Genomic DNA, 19,476 nt, shown 5'->3' with positions numbered 1-19,476 from the left:
AACTTATGTACATGTGATTTCTTAGTATTCCGAGTCGAGAGTGGTCCCTCTAAGCAGGCCTGGTTCACCTGGTTTATGAAGCTGAGAGTGATCCATTGAAACACGCGAAACATAAAGGAGTGATATCTCTATATGCACAATATATTGCATTATCTGGTATGCAGAATCATTTACATTTTTTATCCACTGTAATTGCATAAGGAAATACTACACCATATTGTGTTTATGGGCTTGGTTGGAGCCCTCTCTTTCAAGGTCCATTTAAGAGGGTACCTTTCCTTGGATTGATATTCGGAATTTATTGGCACTACTTGCTTCCCGACCATAGGAGTGTGACCAGGACATCAGATAAGCTTTTTGAAATGTATTTTTTGGTACGCACATTACTTAATTTGAGCACAAATTGCTTTACCTTAAATACTGCACTATTAGGCGCACGTCTTTTATTTTTCAGCACCCATTTTTTCCTGTTGCCACACGGACCATTAGAAGATTGCAGCCACCTGTTATCATCAGGAGTGTGTTTTTTCCCCTCGTTCACGAGTGTCATAAAGAAACAATTATGACAATTTGTCATAAGACTATTAACAGAAGGAACTCAAAATTTGGGCGCCAGTATTCTTATATATCTGTAAATATATATATATATATATATATATATATAGTATATACAGACCAAGGAACACAGTGACGCACCTAACTTACAAATGGGTATTACAAAGTTTTGCTTATAAAGGTTTCTTTTCTTTTCAGTTCTATACTTCCCTTTTAGCACATTATAGACTACCACAGTGTTCTTGATATGTGGATATACACAAATGTATAACATGAGGTTGCGTACCAGTACTTATGCAGTGTCTGGTTTCTTGATGCCTATCAAGGTATCTTTGTATCTCCACTGTAGAGATGGTTTGACCCCATATATTTATGACGGTGAAATGGAGTGTTTATGAAACACAGGGGATATATATAGAAAAATGTTTTATTTATAAAAGAAAAGAATATAAAGGTAAACAATGTACCAGAAACGGGGGTCTGCGTCTCAACACAACGGGATACAAAGATACCTTGATAGGCATCAAGAAACCTGTTATTTGGTCTGTACACTAGTAGTGGGGGCTCCCTAATCTACTTTTACATCTAAAGATACCTTGACGAGGGTACACTTACTCCAGACAGAGGGCCTGATTCAGACCCGCTCGCGAGTGCATAGTGCTCGCAAGCAGGTCGATAGTCCCCCACTGCGCATGCGCATGCCGGAGCCAGCTCCAGCGTGCGCATGCACGAGACCCGGCCAGCGATGGGCGTTCCGTCGCTATGGGTCTCGCCCCAAAACGGGAAGGCTGTCGATTATGATTGACAGCTCGCCCCGTTTTGGAGGCAGGCAGGGGGAGTGGCCGGCCAAACGCATGGTCCCGACGGAACGCTTGCTGTTTGAGGGCGGCCTCAGTAGTGAGCTTCTGGCTCTATTAGAGGGGGCTTGCGATTGACGAAACCCTACCACAAGGGTCTTGTCGCAAGCCCTGATGGTCGCGATGGTCTCGACCATCGCGACCATCAGCTGGCTGCTCACTAAAGCTGTGGGTGGTCACCCACAGCTTAGCGAGCGGCCAGGAGACTGCAACAAAATAAAAAGGCCGGCCCTGATTTAGAGCGAGCGCTCTTTCAGAGCGTCCGGCTCTGAATCAGGGCCAGAGTGAGTTGGGTGAGCCCACCTACACTTGTCAAAGACACTATATATATCTTTATCTTGAAGGAACTATGCATGTTGCCTTTTCCATTTTATTTTATCTGCATGTAGATGAACAATCTGTGTATGATGAAATAAAGAGTGCACACCAAACTCAAAAATAAGTAGTTCATCTTAAACAATTCGTGTGTATGTTATTTGTACAGTAGAATTGAGAACAGCTCCATTTTTTTTGCACATTTTACACCTATTGTGATTATTGTTCCAGACCTTTCAGGGAATTGGTCTTTTTAGTGCGGAAAGGCTGCAACTCTTGTGTGCAGCTCCATTTCATCTGCCAATCTGTACCATAAATACATAATGTGGTACTGATGGCTACTATATGTTCTAAACAAGAAATTACAACTGCTAAAAATAAAAATACTTTTTTTTTTCATTCAAATACAATCAGAACAAATCATTACCCGATGTTCCATGCACAAAGGTCTGTGACACATATTATATTTGTATGATGGCTTTCTTTTTTTTACGATGGACACATTGCACATCAATTGGGTTTTGTAGACCTACAGTATATTGGTTTCAATGCATGTGCATTTTGTTTTCAGAATGTCCTGTAACAACAGTTTAATTGAGAGAGCTAAAGTTGCCACTTGAATGTTCTTTATTAGAAAATTAGAAATGGCCGGGTGCATCAGACCAATAGTTAGCTTTCTAGGGTTTAACATGGTGAATAGATTTTTTGATCTGTTTCCTTTTGTTGATTTGGAGAGGTGAGGTCATTTAGTGGAATGGGCTATATTTCTTTAAACCTGGCATTGGTGGGAAACCATTGCTCTTTGGCGGCAAGATTGGGTGCAAGTGTTGGTTGGCATTCATAGCTACTTTGATTCAGGTGAGATTGCCATTATCCTAGGGGTGGGCATAGTATTTGTTTTAGGGACGGATAAAATACTGGCTAAGTGTGGGAGGTAGTTCCCTGTCAATGCACGTTGCATCAAGGATGGTGGGTTTCATATGACCCTTTGATATGTGTATGATTTGCTGTTGCAAGCATACAGTGCTTTATTAATTTATATAATAAAGGTTTAACCTCATTATCATCATAATCTTGTGTCTAGGTCTTGAATTTGGGTATATATAATCATGTTCAGTCTATTATTACCACATCTTTAGAATGGATTTAAATCCTTCAAGTTATAGGAGACTTAAAACGATTGAAGACTAAGCATGAGTGACTATAAGCACCTGAGTTTGTGACTGTAATTTGGTCTGAATTAATTCGGAGTTGTTGTTTGACACTTGATGAGCATTTTTTAGTTTGAAGGCCAATAAGATACAAGAGAGTTTGGCTAAATAGCTGTCACACAGGAAGTCTGCCTCTTTCTATCTTGGAATTTCCCACTTTCCTTCCCTACTGTATTTTACTGAATTCTTATTTTGTTGGAAACCATGGTAGGCATAGAAAGTGCCATGGAAAATTGATAAAGCATATATCCAAATGCAACGCCTCCGTCACAGGGATGTTTGATTGGCCTGAGGTTATTAAGAGTCACCAGAGAGGCCAAGAGTAGCATATCGGCAGATGCACTGATGGCAGATATTAGATGCAGATCTAATGCTAGCAAAGCCGTCATGACTTCAGTGATCCGCTGCTCAACTGAATGGCTGCTTTCATACTGTACTTGCTTCCTCCTAGAAATGATTGTTTCACAGTCAATTGTTGTTTAATAATAGTCTTTTTGGTTCCCTTCTTGGATTAAGATTCACTCTCAGCAGTGTAGCTCTAGTTCTCAAGGATACTTCTTAGGAATCCTGAATAGGGGAAGAGTCAGTTAGCCTTTGCAAATTGGATACAGGAGGGCTACCTTCAATCATTAATGAGGAGATTGATGATGAATGTGAATGTTTTTCAGCAGTAAACTTTCTCTTTATTATTAAAGGTGATTTTTTTTTTTTTTACTTTGTGAAATACTGTTTTGATTGCAGGTGCAATGTCTTAAACCCTCTATGCCCTTGAGCACTGGCTTTAGTAGATATTGAAGTACTATTATCATCATGACTGGCAGCAGCTGCAGTATTGGGAAGTAGTCAGCATCCTGACAGTCAGGATGCTGATGGTCATAATACAGGCAGTGGCATCCTATCAGAATCCCGACAAATGTTAGAGGTATTAGGGTCAGAGTGAGATTCAGGGCTAGGGGAGAATTCATGTGAGGTACTAGGGGGAGGGTGATGGTTAGGCTGAGGGAGGGGAGGGTTAGGGTTAGGCTGCGGGAGGGGAAGGTTATGGCTAAGCTGCGGGACAGAAGGTTTAGGGTTAGGCTGCAGGAGTGGTGGAGGAGGAGGGTTAGGGTAAGGGTTATAATACTTACAAACATCTGTTGTGACTCTGACAGTCAAGATCCCATACCCAACCCCTTCAGTACTAGTACTTGTTTGTTGCTCCTGCTCTTCTATCATCAGATCATAATCCATATTGGTGCTCAGTGCTGATATTAATGGTGGAAAGGCACCCACTGAAAGTTATTTTTCAAACACAGTGCCACTGCCTGGCCCTTAACATGCACAAGTTTTAGGGAAAAAAAGTTTTTACTTTTTTTTAACAAAAGACATCGTCACACTCTGACTCACAGCATTGATATTAACGATGACTGAATGTTATTTATTTAATACAGCACCACTGCCTGACCATGAACACACACAATTTTTAGAAAAAAGCTTTTTTTTTTTTACAACTTTGACCTGCAACTCCCAGCACTGATAATTTTTTCTTTTCTTTAAGAAAAGATAACTTCATACTGAGACTCTCAACGCTGATATTAACAGTGACAACGCACCTACTAAATGTTATTATTTTACAGTTTTATTTTAGTTTTTAACCACTGTCCCTGCACTGAACACAGGGCCTGATTCAGACCCGCTCGCGAGCGCATAGTGCTTGCAAGCGGGTCGATGGTGGGCCATTCCGCATGTGCGGCATGCGCAATGCACGTGCGCGAGCCCCGCAGCGAGTGAAAACTTCACTCGCTCCGGGGCTCGCTACAAAACGGGGCGGCTGTTGATGTTGATAGACAGCTCTCCCTGTTTTGTAGGCGGGTAGGAGGGGTGGCTGGACAAACGGAGGCGTTCCTTAAGGATGCCTGCCTTTTTAGGCGGCCCTACTGACATAAGAAGTGATGTCAGTAGTGGACTTCCTGCTCTATTAGAGCAGGAAGTCCACTCGGGCTTGCGGTAGACGAGACCCTACCACAAGGGTCTCGTCACAAGCCCGATGGTCGCGATAATCGTGACCATCGCCAGGCCGCTCGCACAAGCTATGGGTGGTCACCCACAGCTATGCGAGCGGCCTGGAGGTGGTAATAAAAAAAGAAAAACGCCCTGATTCAGAGCGAGCACTCGCAAATAGCAGGCGCCTCTGAATCAGGCCCACAGTGTATAAAGTGCTGCACCCCACAGCCCTTCACAGTATTACAAAACCACAGCAGTGCTTGCACCCCACAGCTGCACTCCTCAGCCTTTCACAGTTTGGCACAGCCACAGCAGTAGTGTTTGCACTCCACAGCCCTTCACTGACTGAGTCTTCTTAGAGCTGCAGGCTGCCTACAGACCTTCCCAGTTTGCCACAGCAGAGCTTAGTTGCACCCCAGAGCTCTTCTCTGACACTGACTTCAGTGCTGCAGCCTACAGCCCACCCTAACCCTCTGGCATTCTGTGTGAAATGGTGCCTGCAATCACGAAGTAGGGACTTTTATCAAATCCAAAACATGCAAGATCCGACAACTGGGAAGATGACGTTTTGACTCGTTTTGGATTCCGAGTCTGGTGAGAGAAACTGAGCCCGAGCTTGGAAGTACTTGTATATGCAAATTACGGGTGGGTTTGGTTTTCAGAAAACCAAACCCACTCACCTCTATTATGTATATATACTTAAGTTCATGCCAGGTGTCTGGAGGCAAAATAAATGGTGGTGCCCCCCCATGCCACTGTCTTGTGTGAGTTCCCAATGTCTTTTCAGCTCCAACCAGTCCCCTTCTGTTTCTCCTGCCTTCCAGTGTCTCTACAGCTCCAGCCAGCCCCCTTCTGTATCTCCAGCTCCGCCAGTGTCTCTTTAGTCATCCCATTTCTATTTCTCCAGCCAGCCCTGAAGTGTCTCTCCAGCACCTGCCCCTGCATTCCTCCGGCTTTAGCCCATATACACTTAGTTTCTTCTTGGGTGGCTGCTCCTCTTTGTGCTGCATATCCTCTGTTTTTCAGTGATGCAGTGTGGCATGTCGTCATGACTTCACGCCGCCGTATTGCAAATCTTCAGGCACCACTGGTGGCTGGTGCAATCATGTTTTATTTGTTTTTTGTGACTTGCTATTAACAAATAAAACTTTATTGCACCAGCTGCTGTTGGCAGTGCCTTAAGACAAGAGACTGGGTCCCCAGATCCCACAGATAGTTGCATCTACAACAACCACTAACGCTGCTGCATTGTTCAGCAGGGTGCAGGCAGTGGTATAGCATGCAATAATAATAATTTTTTTTTATGGAATTATCTGCGTGCCCCTTGTACCCCACTGTCACCGGGCCAGCTCCCCAGTGCCCCCCTGACAGCTGGTGCATGGAGGCCAGTAACTCCACTGCCTCTGGTAGTTCAGTAGCTAAGTGTATATTTCTCAAAGGTAGCAACGCTCATTTACAAGCGTGGTACACACTGTTAGTGCGAAAGGCTGGGAGGCACAAAAGTGCTACAGCTTAGCCAGTTAAATATGTGTCGGTATTATCTTTGTTAACATCACACCCATATTTTATCAAGTTTTTCATCTCCTCTTTGAAGCTGAATGTTGAAACTGTGACAAGATAGTTATCAGTGTGTCTTTAAAGGTGGGTATTGAGTGATCTGCAGATATATCTGCAGATGATGGTCGTTCATACACACGACCCGGCGGCCGGTGGGTGGGTCAGGGACGTGTCCTACCCCCCTCCTTGCGGCTGCTGCTGTGTGTGTATGGGCGGTCTGCAGACATATCTGTCCATCGGCTGTGCAGCACAGCCAATGCGATATGTCAGTGAATGCTGACGTTCACCAACATATCGCGGATACACACTGGCCGACTGGCAGCAGATATATTGGCTGATCAATTGATCGACCAATGTATCTGTCAGTGTGTACCCAGCATTAGATTGCATGCTATATTTGCATTTTCAGGATATTTTTATGATTACAGCTGCAATTACCTAAATGAACTGGCTCATCTGTGTGTTTTCCTTTTAATAATAGTCACCTGTTTTGAGAGTGGTATAGCATGCAATAATCATTCATAATATTTTCTTTAGACAAAACTGGCATCAGCATAGATATCTGCAGTTGATATTTTGTAAAACTGACCTGCCCCCTCGGGCTGAGGATGCATTGGGTAATTATCACTGACGATTGTCTATCCAAGCTTTTGATTATTTGCCTTGTCTCTCAGACAACTATCATCTACATACAAGATTGTTATTTATAATCAGTCACAAGACCCAGTCCTACAGGAGCTTAAAGTCTAATTATTCTATTACACAAACAATAGGATGGATAATCCAGTAAATCTGTATTCTTATTACATGCAAAATATTAAAAAGAAAGTGCAAAAGTGAAGAATATTGTTCCCTGTGGACTCTGAATAGTTCATTGAATTAATTAGTATAGATAGATAGAAATTACAATAGTCCTGCACAGATGGAATAATGGTTAGCGCAGCAATGAGGTCATGGATTCAACTCCCACCATGGCACTAACTGTGTGGAGTTTGTAAATTCTCCCTGTGCTTGCGTGGGTTTCCTCCGGGTACTCCGGTTTCCTCCCACACTCCTTTATCAAGACCAAGCAGCAGATGTATAAATGACAGCATATGTCCGATGCTGTTCTTTGGATATATGCTGTCTTTTATACATCTGCTGTTTGGTTGGTGGTCTCGATAAAGGTCATGTTTGACCGAAACGTCGACTGACACATGTAAGCAATAAATTGACTTTTACTTGCTGAAATGCTCTGGTGAGTGCCCCTTTTCTACTTAGTACTTATATGTATACATTATATATATATATATATATAGTATATATACGAGGGTGTATCATAAAGTTTTAATTATGACAATGAGCAGAATGATATAGAAAGTTAAATGTGGTATGTTGAACTTAAGTCTTCTCCATGTAGGCACCCTGCAGAACCACACATCCTGTGGTTGCCTTGAGAATCACAGTTCCAGTTCCAGAATGACATCATTTGTATTGTCAAATCTCCTACCCTGAAGTGTCTTCTTCATCTCAGGGAAGACAAAGAAATAGCTGGGTGCGAGATCAGGTGAATAGGGAAGATGGGGCAAAATTTCATATCCACACCTGTCGGCTTCCGCAGCGGATGCTTGGCCAGAATGTGCGGGTGCATTGTCGGCTAGGAGACAGATGCCTTTGCTGATCATACCATGGCGTTTTTCTTTCATGGCATCTTGCAATCTCTGCAGAAGAGTGCAGTAGGAAGCGCTGGTAATGGTCTGATGCATCGGAAGAGTAATCGGTTAGGATTACACCATGACAGTCCCAAAAAATGGACAGCCTGACCTTCCATGCAGAGTTCTGCACCTTAGCCTTTTTGGGAGCGGGGCAGGAGGAATGTTTCCACTCATTATTAATTTCTTTGGTCTCCAAATTGTACAGGTAGACCCAGCATTCATCCATAGTCATGAGACATGCAAATACATTTTCTTCATCCTCCTCCAACAGAGTCAACATCCGCTGTGAAAGTTCACATTGAGTTTGCTTGTGAAATGGGGTCAGCAAGCGAGGAACCCAACGTGATGACACTTTAGACATGTGCAGTTGCTCATGCATAATCTTCCACACACTTCCATAACTAAGACCAACTTATTTCATGATCACTTCAATGGTAATTTGTCTAGGATAACAAAAGCCTCCACTTTCTTCACTGTGTCAAGATCATCCGTGATTGAGGGTCTCCTGGATCGTGGCTTGTCTAAGAGGGACATGTGTCCAGTTAGAAAGTTCCTTTTCCACCTCACAACAGTTTCATATGATAGACTTTCATCACCATAAACATTCACCATTTCATCATGGATTTGGCAGGAAAAATTACCCTTCAAATGGTTGATCTTAATAACACTGCAGGTTTCAATTTTGTCCATAATGCAGGTACTAACATCTATCAGCTTCAAGTTATTAAGTTTTATTATGTGATGTCCAAATCCACCCAGTGGAAGGCCCAGAGCAGTGTGCCTTTGTCAAAGTTCTGCCTGGTGCATTCCACCATGAGGTCCAACCAGGACATCAACCACTCCATTAGACATCTCAGACCAATTACCACCCCTCTGTGAAGTTTTCATCCAAATCCATCCAGTAGAAAGCCCAGAATAGGTTCCTTGGGTCAAAGTTCTGCCCGCATTCCTAGGTCAAAATTCTGCCCAGCGTACACCAACAGGAGGTCCGACCAAGACCTCAACCCCCTATTATATCTTCTGGGATCCAAAGTTACCACTCTGTGAAGTTTTCATCCAAATCCATCCAGTGGAAGGCTTAGAACAGACTCCCTGGGACAATATTGTTTCTGACGCACTCCGCCATGAACTCTGACCAGGACCCCAACCACTACATTAGGCATCCAAGAACAATTGTTACACCTCTGTGAAGTTTCATCTAAATCCATCCAGTGAAAGGCACAGAACAGGCTCCCTGGATCAAAGTTCTGCCCAGCATACACCAACAGAGGGTTTGACCGGGACCTGAAACCCCTAGTATGTCTTATGGGATCCAATGTTACCACTCTGTGAAGTTTTTATCCAAATCCATCCAGTCGAAGGCCCAGAACAGGCTCCCCAGGGACCGTAACCCCCCCTAAAACCTGCGCAGGATCCATCTGGACCACTTTGTTTTGGTTCAATTACCAAATTAAATCACTATTACTATGTAGTTAAACCAATGTCTAATATACGGTTTGTCTTGGATATGGATATATTAAGGTAATTGGTCAAACAGTGAAAGATGGAAAGATGGAGAGATTCTATCCTAGTGAGGTTTACACCGAATAGGTAAATTATCATTGGAATCTGTAAACAATCTTTATGCCAATCCTGATTGGTCAATTATGTCCCTATTTTATAATGGGTTGCATAATAAAAATGAGGGTTGATGTTACTAACAATTCAATATTTCTGAAGTTTATATTTCTGAAAGTTCTTGCAGAAACATAAAAATGGTATTTCTAAGAACATGGTGTACTGGTTGTTCTCATTCATTCCATGTGGTTACACACTATTCAGAAGAAAAATATATTTACATTCCCTTTTTAGAAGCTCTTTGTTCAGATCACCACCTCTCAGACCCATTAGGATCGTTCTATTCCACATGCTATAGGATGTGTGGGGTTAGCATTATGATATATTAGGAAATCCCACTGTGCGCCACCTTATATTTTCTTTTTTGTTTTTTTAATTTAATTTAACTGCAAAACTTAGATAGCAGCACATCCAACTAAGTAATAATAAATGCATGTTTATGAACTAACAAACTAAAATTTGGGTTTCTAACTTATAATATCAAAGTGTTAGAATCAGGGGTGTTCTTAGAGAGGAGGGGGCCCATGTGCAGTCTCTGTCATGGGCCCCTGCCTCTCGGTCCGGCAGCCGGCTGCGCACTGAGCATTGCGCAGCCAGCGCAGCACTTAAAGACTCTGGGCACTAGAGTGTGCCCAGAGTCTATAGCGCATGTGCTATAGACCACTATAGAGAGCTCTCTAGGTGATTTCCATTCCACGTGGACTGCCAAAAATTAGACTGGATTGTTCTATTTACATCAGTAGGAAAAAAAGGAAGTTTAAGCAGCTGATTTTTGTTTTACAGTAAGAAAATGAGGAAGTATTTATGATCAATGAGTAATCTATAATAACTTTCCAGCTATGATGTGAAGCTATGACTGTGTCTGTGTGAGTTTAATAACAAAGACGGATAATAAAAACAATATCAACAGTTAATGCAACATAATAATAATAATAATAATAATAATAATAATAATAATCATAAAAAAATATCTTCATATTTCATTTTTGCCAAGTATTCCTATAACGGGGCACTCACGGATTACTACAGCTAAAGGGTATACCATAAGTGACCCATAGACTATTTTAAAACATAACTTTTAATAAATCCTTAAAATAAGGTCAGTGAAATATAAAACTCAAAATGTAAACCAAAACGTGTAGTTAATTAATGTGTCATATATATTAAATTATTTATTAATATATGTAATGGTTATTAATAAAAGTTGTGTACGGTAATTAAAAAGTTGGTGTCTCCATTATTCACTCATTAGATTGCCACAGACTTGCATATTAGCCCTGAATTCAGTCCGATTAAATTAATAATTCATTTACAGAATGAAATAATTATCAAGCTGAATAGTGCTATCTATTAATAAAAAACTATTAATTCAGAAAAAGAGCTATTAATTGCTGCAGGGGCTGTTAGGGTTAAATCCACTCTATCACAGATAGAGGATATATTCTAGACTTCAAATCCAGTTAATATAGTCACTATCCTCAGAATAAAGTGTTCATTATATTGATGTTATTAGAAACTATAGATATAACTCAGATGATACAATGTTATATTCTCAAATTATTATGTGCTGGATTTGTATCTAAAGTGTAATTCATTTAACTGGTCAGTTATCAGAAGGCATATGTGCAGTATAAACACCTCATATGTTATGTTAGAGACTGATAATTGCTCTGATCTTAAGTAATTAAATCTTTAGTGATTCAGACACATAGCAATCTTTCAGATTGTCTCTATCATATGAGGTAATGTGTCATGGTTCCCCATAGATCACCATTCTTTCACAACATATGCAAAGTACACCTAATACATAGGATAAGTCTATTGCAAGTCTGTGTTTAGTGTGCCAACGAGCAGTCACATATATCATCTTAATAGCTTAGTTTGCAGAGACACAGCATTTAAAACACGTGGGACACGCCAGCATAGCATATCCCTCATAGTCCTGACGCGCGTTTCGCTGTCAGCTTAATTGTAGGAGCAACCAGTCCTTCGGGTTGCCTCTTACTATAACATGATTCTCCACCAATCAGTGACCCAGGCTATGACTGATATTCCCCTCAGCCAATGGGAGACCACTCACGATTGACAGGCTTTGCAACCAATGCCTGTCAGCTTCCTCATTGGCTGCAGTCTCTCTGCTTACAAGATAACGGGAACATGTGGAGGAAATATACTGGCACCTATCTAACTAAGCTGTTAGGTACTAGGTTAGTTACTAATTCCACAATATAGATATTCATCATACCATGTTACTAAAGAATATAAGGATGACTAATGTACTAGTCTGTAAAGCACAAGTTTATGATTGACAGCTAGTGCAGCCAATGATTCCGCCTGTCAGTTTGCTGATTGGCTGTTCTGCTACTACTTATAAAATAATAGGAATAAAAAAAGGAAAATATATAATTTGATAGTACGATTCATATAATTGCAAGCCTTGCAATTCCCACATTTATGTGAGCCTTTAACCGTTGCTTCCTTTCTCCCACTTCTTGTGGAATTGCAAGGCTTGCAATTATATGAATTGAACTAACAAATTCATAGACAAGTATGGTAAAAAGCATGTTATACGTGACTTTATCAACTGCAATACATCCAAGGTAATTTATTGTATCATATGTTCATGTGAAAAGTGATATATTGGCATGACAACGAGACCCCTTAAACAGAGGGTACTCGAACATGTGGGAAGTGTAAGGAATTCAAAATCGGATCTGAGTAAGTTTAAGCAACTGACCTCGGTGGCCAGACATTTTCATGACTACCGTCAAAGTGATCCCAACGATATGAGGATTCATGGAGTGGAAAAACTACATCTCGGCATCAGAGCTGGAGATATTATGCAAGTTTTTCTCAAACGAGAGAGTCATTTGATATTTCTGCTAGGAGGGTCACAACCAGAGGGACTTAATGAGAACATTAATTATGGGGTATTTTTTATGCAATAATATCAGAGAAGGGTCTAGTTATAGTACTGGAATATGACGGTTGATTGATGAGAATATATTATATTTTGGCATTAATTTTATTATGTATTCACAATAAAGACATGCTTTCAGTTAGGGGATTAGTGAATATTCTTTTCAAACATTCTTTTACAATTTTTTTTATATTCTAGTTATTTGTGTGGTTTTACTATTGTTGTATTAACCCCTTTCTTGTTTTACCTTATTCACTAATATTTATATAGTATGATAGACACAGTTAATTTTATTCACTATTATTTTAATCTCTTTAATCTTTTTAATTATTATACACTAGGCATATTATTTATTCACAGTCACGTTATTTAAAATATTCACACTACAAAGGAGTGAGGTGGTTCTATTACACAGCACTATATATATGTGTCTTCTATGTATAAGCATAGAAGATATTAATTCACAAGATATTCACTTAATACCAATGAGGATTTTATTATATGATCTCTTATTATATGCTGTCTAAAGGATTTATAATTAAACAATAGGTCCTCAATAATAATGATTAGTATAGATCGTGTGACTTGCTCCAATGAGCACTTTACATATAATTATCTAGATCCCTTTCCCTGACCTCTATATATACTCTTTATACTTTTTACCCTATAACCTCTATCTATATCCGCTAGTAATAACGATGATGAGTGCTATTAGGGTGCTATTAGGGTGACACTATGGTTAGGTAATCTAACTAGGTTATTATGAGGGTTGTTCAAAAAGTAATGCCTAAATGCTCACAACTCAAATTTTATTATAGATGCAGATAAAAAAATGTGCAGTAAAATATTTTGAAGTCTTAGTAACAGAATGACTCTACTCAAAAAATTCACCATCTGCCCTCAAACATTTTCTCCACCTCTCAACCCTAGCTGTGAATCCACTTTGGAAAAATTCCAGTGGTTGGTGTTTGACCCAGGAACGTATCAGTGGCAAACGCAGGATTTTGAAAGGGGGGTTTCCAAATAATTGGTTACAGACCCAATGACAAAAACGTCTAAACAGAATAAGCCTGCAACATACACTCTATTGTGTACTTCAAGTGTTTTAATATAAATAATATAAATAACAAGGCATCAGGTTGCTATAGGCTGCTCTGATAGACAAGATATACTGTATGTGAAGTAGGGGTGTGCACCGGCCACTTTTCGTGTTTTGTGTTTTGGTTTTGGATCTGGATCTTTCTTCGTGTTTTGGATCTGGATTGGTTTTGCCAAAACCACCCTTCCGTGTTTTGGGTTCTGGGTTTTGTGTTTTGGATCTGTATTTTTTTGAAAAAAAGCATAAAAACAGCTAAAATCACAGAATTTGTAGGTTTTTCTGCTCCTATGCTATTATTAACCTCAATAACCTTAATTTCCACTCATTTCCAGTCTATTCTGAATACCTCACACCTCACAATAGTGTTTTTATGTCCAAAAGGTTGCACCGAGGTAGCTGGATGACTATGCTAAGCGACATGAGTGGGCGGCACAAACACGTGACCCATCTAGGCGTGAAACTGCAGTGGCAGACAGGATGGCATTGAAAAACTAGGCCCCAAACTGTACATAATGCAAAGAAAAAAAAGAGGTGCAAGATGGAATTGTCCTTGGGCCCTCCCACCCACCCTTATGTTGTATAAACAGGACATGCACACTTTAACAAACCAATCATTTCAGCGCCAGGGTCTGCCACACAACTGTGGCTGAAATGATTGGTTCGTTTGGGCCCCCACAAAACAAGCTGGCAATTAATCTGTCCCTGCACAAACTGGCTCTACGGAGGCAAGAAGTCGTCCTCATCCTCCTCATCCACAGATTCCTCACCCTCTTCAGTGTTATGTACATCCTCATCCTCACAGAGTATTAATTCGTCCCTGCTGGAACCACAGGTCCCTCTGTACGTTCTGGAGGCTGGTCTCCCTGGAAGAGTTGATCATTCATTTTATGAACATCATCTTCTCCACATTTTGTGGAAGCAACCTCCTACGCCTTTCGCTAACAAGGTTCCCGGCTGCACTAAACACTCTTTCGGAGTACACACTGGAGGGGGGGCAACTCAGGTAAAATAGAGCCAGTTTGTACAGGGACCTCCAAATTGCTTCTTTTTCCTGCCAGTACAGGTACGGACTGTCTGACATGCCTACTTGGATGCTGTCACCGATGTAATCCTTTAACAGACAGACGCACGCTTGTCGCTGCTGCTTTGAGGATTCAAGTGCGGCTACAGCCCACACAATTCACAAAGACAGAAAAAAAAAAGAATATTTTTATTGTTTGTGGAGCACACTTTGAGGGTTACACCACCCTCTAACAGACAGACGCACGCTTGTCGCTGCTGCTTTGAGGATGCAAGTGCGGCTACATCGCACACAAGTCACAAACACAAAAAAAATAGTTTTTTATTTTTTGGAGCACTTTGAGAGTTACACCACCCTTTAACAGACAGACGCACGCTTGTCGCTGCTGCTTTAAGGATGCAGGTGCGGCTACAGCCCACACATTTCACAAAGACCGAAAAAAAAGAACAATATTTTAATTGTTTGTGTAGAACACTTTGAGGGTGTCACCACCCTTTAACAGACAGATGCACGCTTGTCGCTGCTGCTTTAAGGATGCAGGTGCGGCTACAGCCCACACAATTCACATAGACAGATAAAAGAAGAAGAATATTTTTATTGTTTGTGTAGCACACTTTGAGGGTGTCACCACCCTTTAACAGACAGACGCACGCTTGTCGCTGCTGCTTTAAGGATGCTGGTGCGGCTACAGCCCACACATTTCACAAAGACCGAAAAAAAAGAACAATATTTTAATTGTTTGTGTAGCACACTTTGAGGGTGTCACCACCCTTTAACAGACAGACGCACGCTTGTCGCTGCTGCTTTAAGGATGCAGGTGCGGCTACATCCCACACATTTCACAAAGACAGAAAAAAAAAGAACAATATTTTAATTGTTTGTGTAGCACACTTTGAGGGTGTCACCACCCTTTAACAGACAGACGCACGCTTGTCGCTGCTGCTTTGAGGATGCAGGTGGAATCTAGACGGGATTTGGAACCGAGGACACACTACCTCCATCAATTGTCTAAATCCCACTGCACTAATGTCGGATACCGGACGCACGTCTAACACCAACATAGCAGTCAAGGCCTCAGTTATACGTTTTGCTTCAGGATGACTGCTGTCGTACTTCATCCTCATCGCTAGGGACTGTTGGAGGCTCAATTGTTTAGTAAAAGTAGTGATGTTCCTACTTCCTCTCTGGGATGATGAACAACTCCCAGCAGCAGCAACAGCACTAGTAGGAAGTGGTTCTTGATCTTTCCCTATTTTATTTTTATCAGAGAAAGTTTGGTCCTCCATTTATGTTATATTGATATATATACGTGCGGCTAAAGCGCACACAAACACAGAAAATATTTTTTTATTTTTGCTGGAGAGTAGTGCACTTTGTGGGTTACACCACCCTTTAAGAAATGAGCCAGCCGGCTCTTTACTTATGGGACACAGGCGCACGCTTGGCGCTGCTCCTTTGTTGATGCACGTGCAGCCACAGTGCACACAAGTCACAAACACAGAAAATATATATTTTTTTGGTTTGGAGTGTACTTTGGGGGTTACAGAACCCTTTAACGGTCAAGCCAGCCGGCCCTTTACTTATGACACAGGCGCACGCTTGGCACTACTTTGTTGATGCACGTGCGGCTACTGCGCACACAATTCACAAACACAGAAAATAATTTTTTTTTTGGTTTGGACTGGAGTGTACTTTCGGGGGTTACAGCACCCTTTAACGGTCAAGCCAGCCGGCCCTTTACTTATGACACAGGCGCACGCTTGGCACTACTTTGTTGATGCACGTGCGGCTACTGCGCACACAATTCACAAACACAGAAAATAAATTTTTTTTTGGTTTGGACTGGAGTGTACTTTGGGGGTTACAGCACCCTTTAACGGTCAAGCCAGCCGGCCCTTTACTTATGACACAGGCGCACGCTTGGCACTACTTTGTTGATGCACGTGCGGCTACTGCGCACACAATTCACAAACACAGAAAATAATTTTTTTTTTGGTTTGGACTGGAGTGTACTTTCGGGGGTTACAGCACCCTTAACGGTCAAGCCAGCCAGCCCTTTACTTATGACACAGGCGCACGCTTGGCACTACTTTGTTGATGCACGTGCGGCTACTGCGCACACAATTCACAAACACAGAAAATAATTTTTTTTTTGGTTTGGACTGGAGTGTATTTTCGGGGGTTACAGCACCCTTAATGGTCAAGCCAGCCGGCCCTTTACTTATGACACAGGCGCACGCTTGGCACTACTTTGTTGATGCACGTGCGGCTACTGCGCACACAATTCACAAACACAGAAAATAATTTTTTTTTTGGTTTGGACTGGAGTGTACTTTCGGGGGTTACAGCACCCTTAACGGTCAAGCCAGCTGGCCCTTTACTTATGACACAGGCGCACGCTTGGCACTACTTTGTTGATGCACGTGCGGCTACTGCGCACACAATTCACAAACACAGAAAATAATTTTTTTTTTGGTTTGGACTGGAGTGTACTTTCGGGGGTTACAGCACCCTTAACGGTCAAGCCAGCCAGCCCTTTACTTATGACACAGGCGCACGCTTGGCACTACTTTGTTGATGCACGTGCGGCTACTGCGCACACAATTCACAAACACAGAAAATAATTTTTTTTTTGGTTTGGACTGGAGTGTACTTTGGGGGTTACAGCACCCTTTAACGGTCAAGCCAGCCGGCCCTTTACTTATGACACAGGCACACGCTTGGCACTACTTTGTTGATGCACGTGCGGCTACTGCGCACACAATTCACAAACACAGAAAATAATTTTTTTTTTGGTTTGGACTGGAGTGTACTTTCGGGGGTTACAGCACCCTTAACGGTCAAGCCAGCCGGCCCTTTACTTATGACACAGGCGCACGCTTGGCACTACTTTGTTGATGCACGTGCGGCTACTGCGCACACAATTCACAAACACAGAAAATAATTTTTTTTTCGGTTTGGACTGGAGTGTACTTTCGGGGGTTACAGCACCCTTAATGGTCAAGCCAGCCGGCCCTTTACTTATGACACAGGCGCACGCTTGGCACTACTTTGTTGATGCACGTGCGGCTACTGCGCACACAATTCACAAACACAGAAAATAATTTTTTTTTTGGTTTGGACTGGAGTGTACTTTCGGGGGTTACAGCACCCTTAACGGTCAAGCCAGCCGGCCCTTTACTTATGACACAGGCGCACGCTTGGCACTACTTTGTTGATGCACGTGCGGCTACTGCGCACACAATTCACAAACACAGAAAATAATTTTTTTTTGGTTTGGACTGGAGTGTACTTTCGGGGGTTACAGCACCCTTTAACGGTCAAGCCAGCCGGCCCTTTACTTATGACACAGGCGCACGCTTGGCACTACTTTGTTGATGCACGTGCGGCTACTGCGCACACAATTCACAAACACAGAAAATATATTATTTTTTTAGCACTTGGGGGGAGCACCCCTGATGGACAGAGCACCCCCTGGACAACACTACAGCACCTCTTTAGGACTGGGCCACTGCACAGGACTTTGGAGTGGACACAGCCCCTATGGAGAACTGACTGCACAACACAGTCCAGCCAGCCCCTATGGACTTTGAAGTAGTGGACACAGCCCCTATTAACAACAGCAGCACAGCACAACACAGCCAGCCCCTATGGACTTTGAAGTAGTGGACAACAGCAGCACTACACTACACTACACTACACAGCCCTAACTCCCACCCTCCCTCTTCACTGTCCACAGCCGAGTGAGAAAATGGCGCCGACGTGGGTACCTTATATAGGATCCAAAACCCGCGAGACTCGGAAGGCGGGAAGATGACGTTTTGCCTCGATTTCAGAATCCGAGTCAGGCGGGAAAAGTCGAGCCTGACTCGGATCGGACTCGGATCGGGGGGGCTCGGGGGGGTTCGGATTTCAGAAATCCGAACCCGCTCACCCCTAATGTGAAGCAACCTGTGGATATGTTTTTCTGTTTCAAATGGGTAATAGAGACTAATGTTGATGTTCTAACAATACCCAAGTTCCAAAAAGGTCTGAATATACTCTTGACCACTGCATTTCGTCATCTCTACTTACACCTTACAGCAGCCATTTTGTCCTTTCCTATGCCAGTACTTCTTTCACTATAATTACTGACATGCCGACATATTCTCGCTCCCACCCCTCCCCCTTAGCCTGCACACTACACAAGACAGATACACACAAACACACACATTGACAGAGACAGACACACACACTGACAGACACACTGACATATGCACCCACCTAAAAAAAAATATAAATGCAGAGTCAAAATACATAAAGCGGTGATAAATCATTTATTAAATATTATCCCCCCCCTCCCCCAAATACATACAGCAGTCATTTGGCACCGTATCATAAATATTGCCCCCCCACCCCCAAATACATACAGCAGTCATTTGGCATCGATCATAAATATTGTCCTCCCCCCCCCACCCCTCCCAAATACATACAGCAGTCATTTGTCTTCCTTTATTAAATAATATTCTCTCCATCCCTGGCAAATACATACAGCAGTGAGTCATTTTGTGAAGATAATTACCCCCCTATCACCCCGGCACCTAAATATTATCCTCTCCCCCTTCCTCCTAGGCCATTTGACCCCCACCCTGCAAATACATACAGCAG

This window comes from Taudactylus pleione, unplaced genomic scaffold (genome assembly GCF_031769625.1).
Source record: "Taudactylus pleione unplaced genomic scaffold, aTauple2 ptg000010l, whole genome shotgun sequence".
Lineage (NCBI taxonomy): Eukaryota > Metazoa > Chordata > Amphibia > Anura > Myobatrachidae > Taudactylus > Taudactylus pleione.
The sequence above is the reverse complement of the archived record's forward strand: the minus strand, read 5'-3'. Positions refer to the sequence as shown.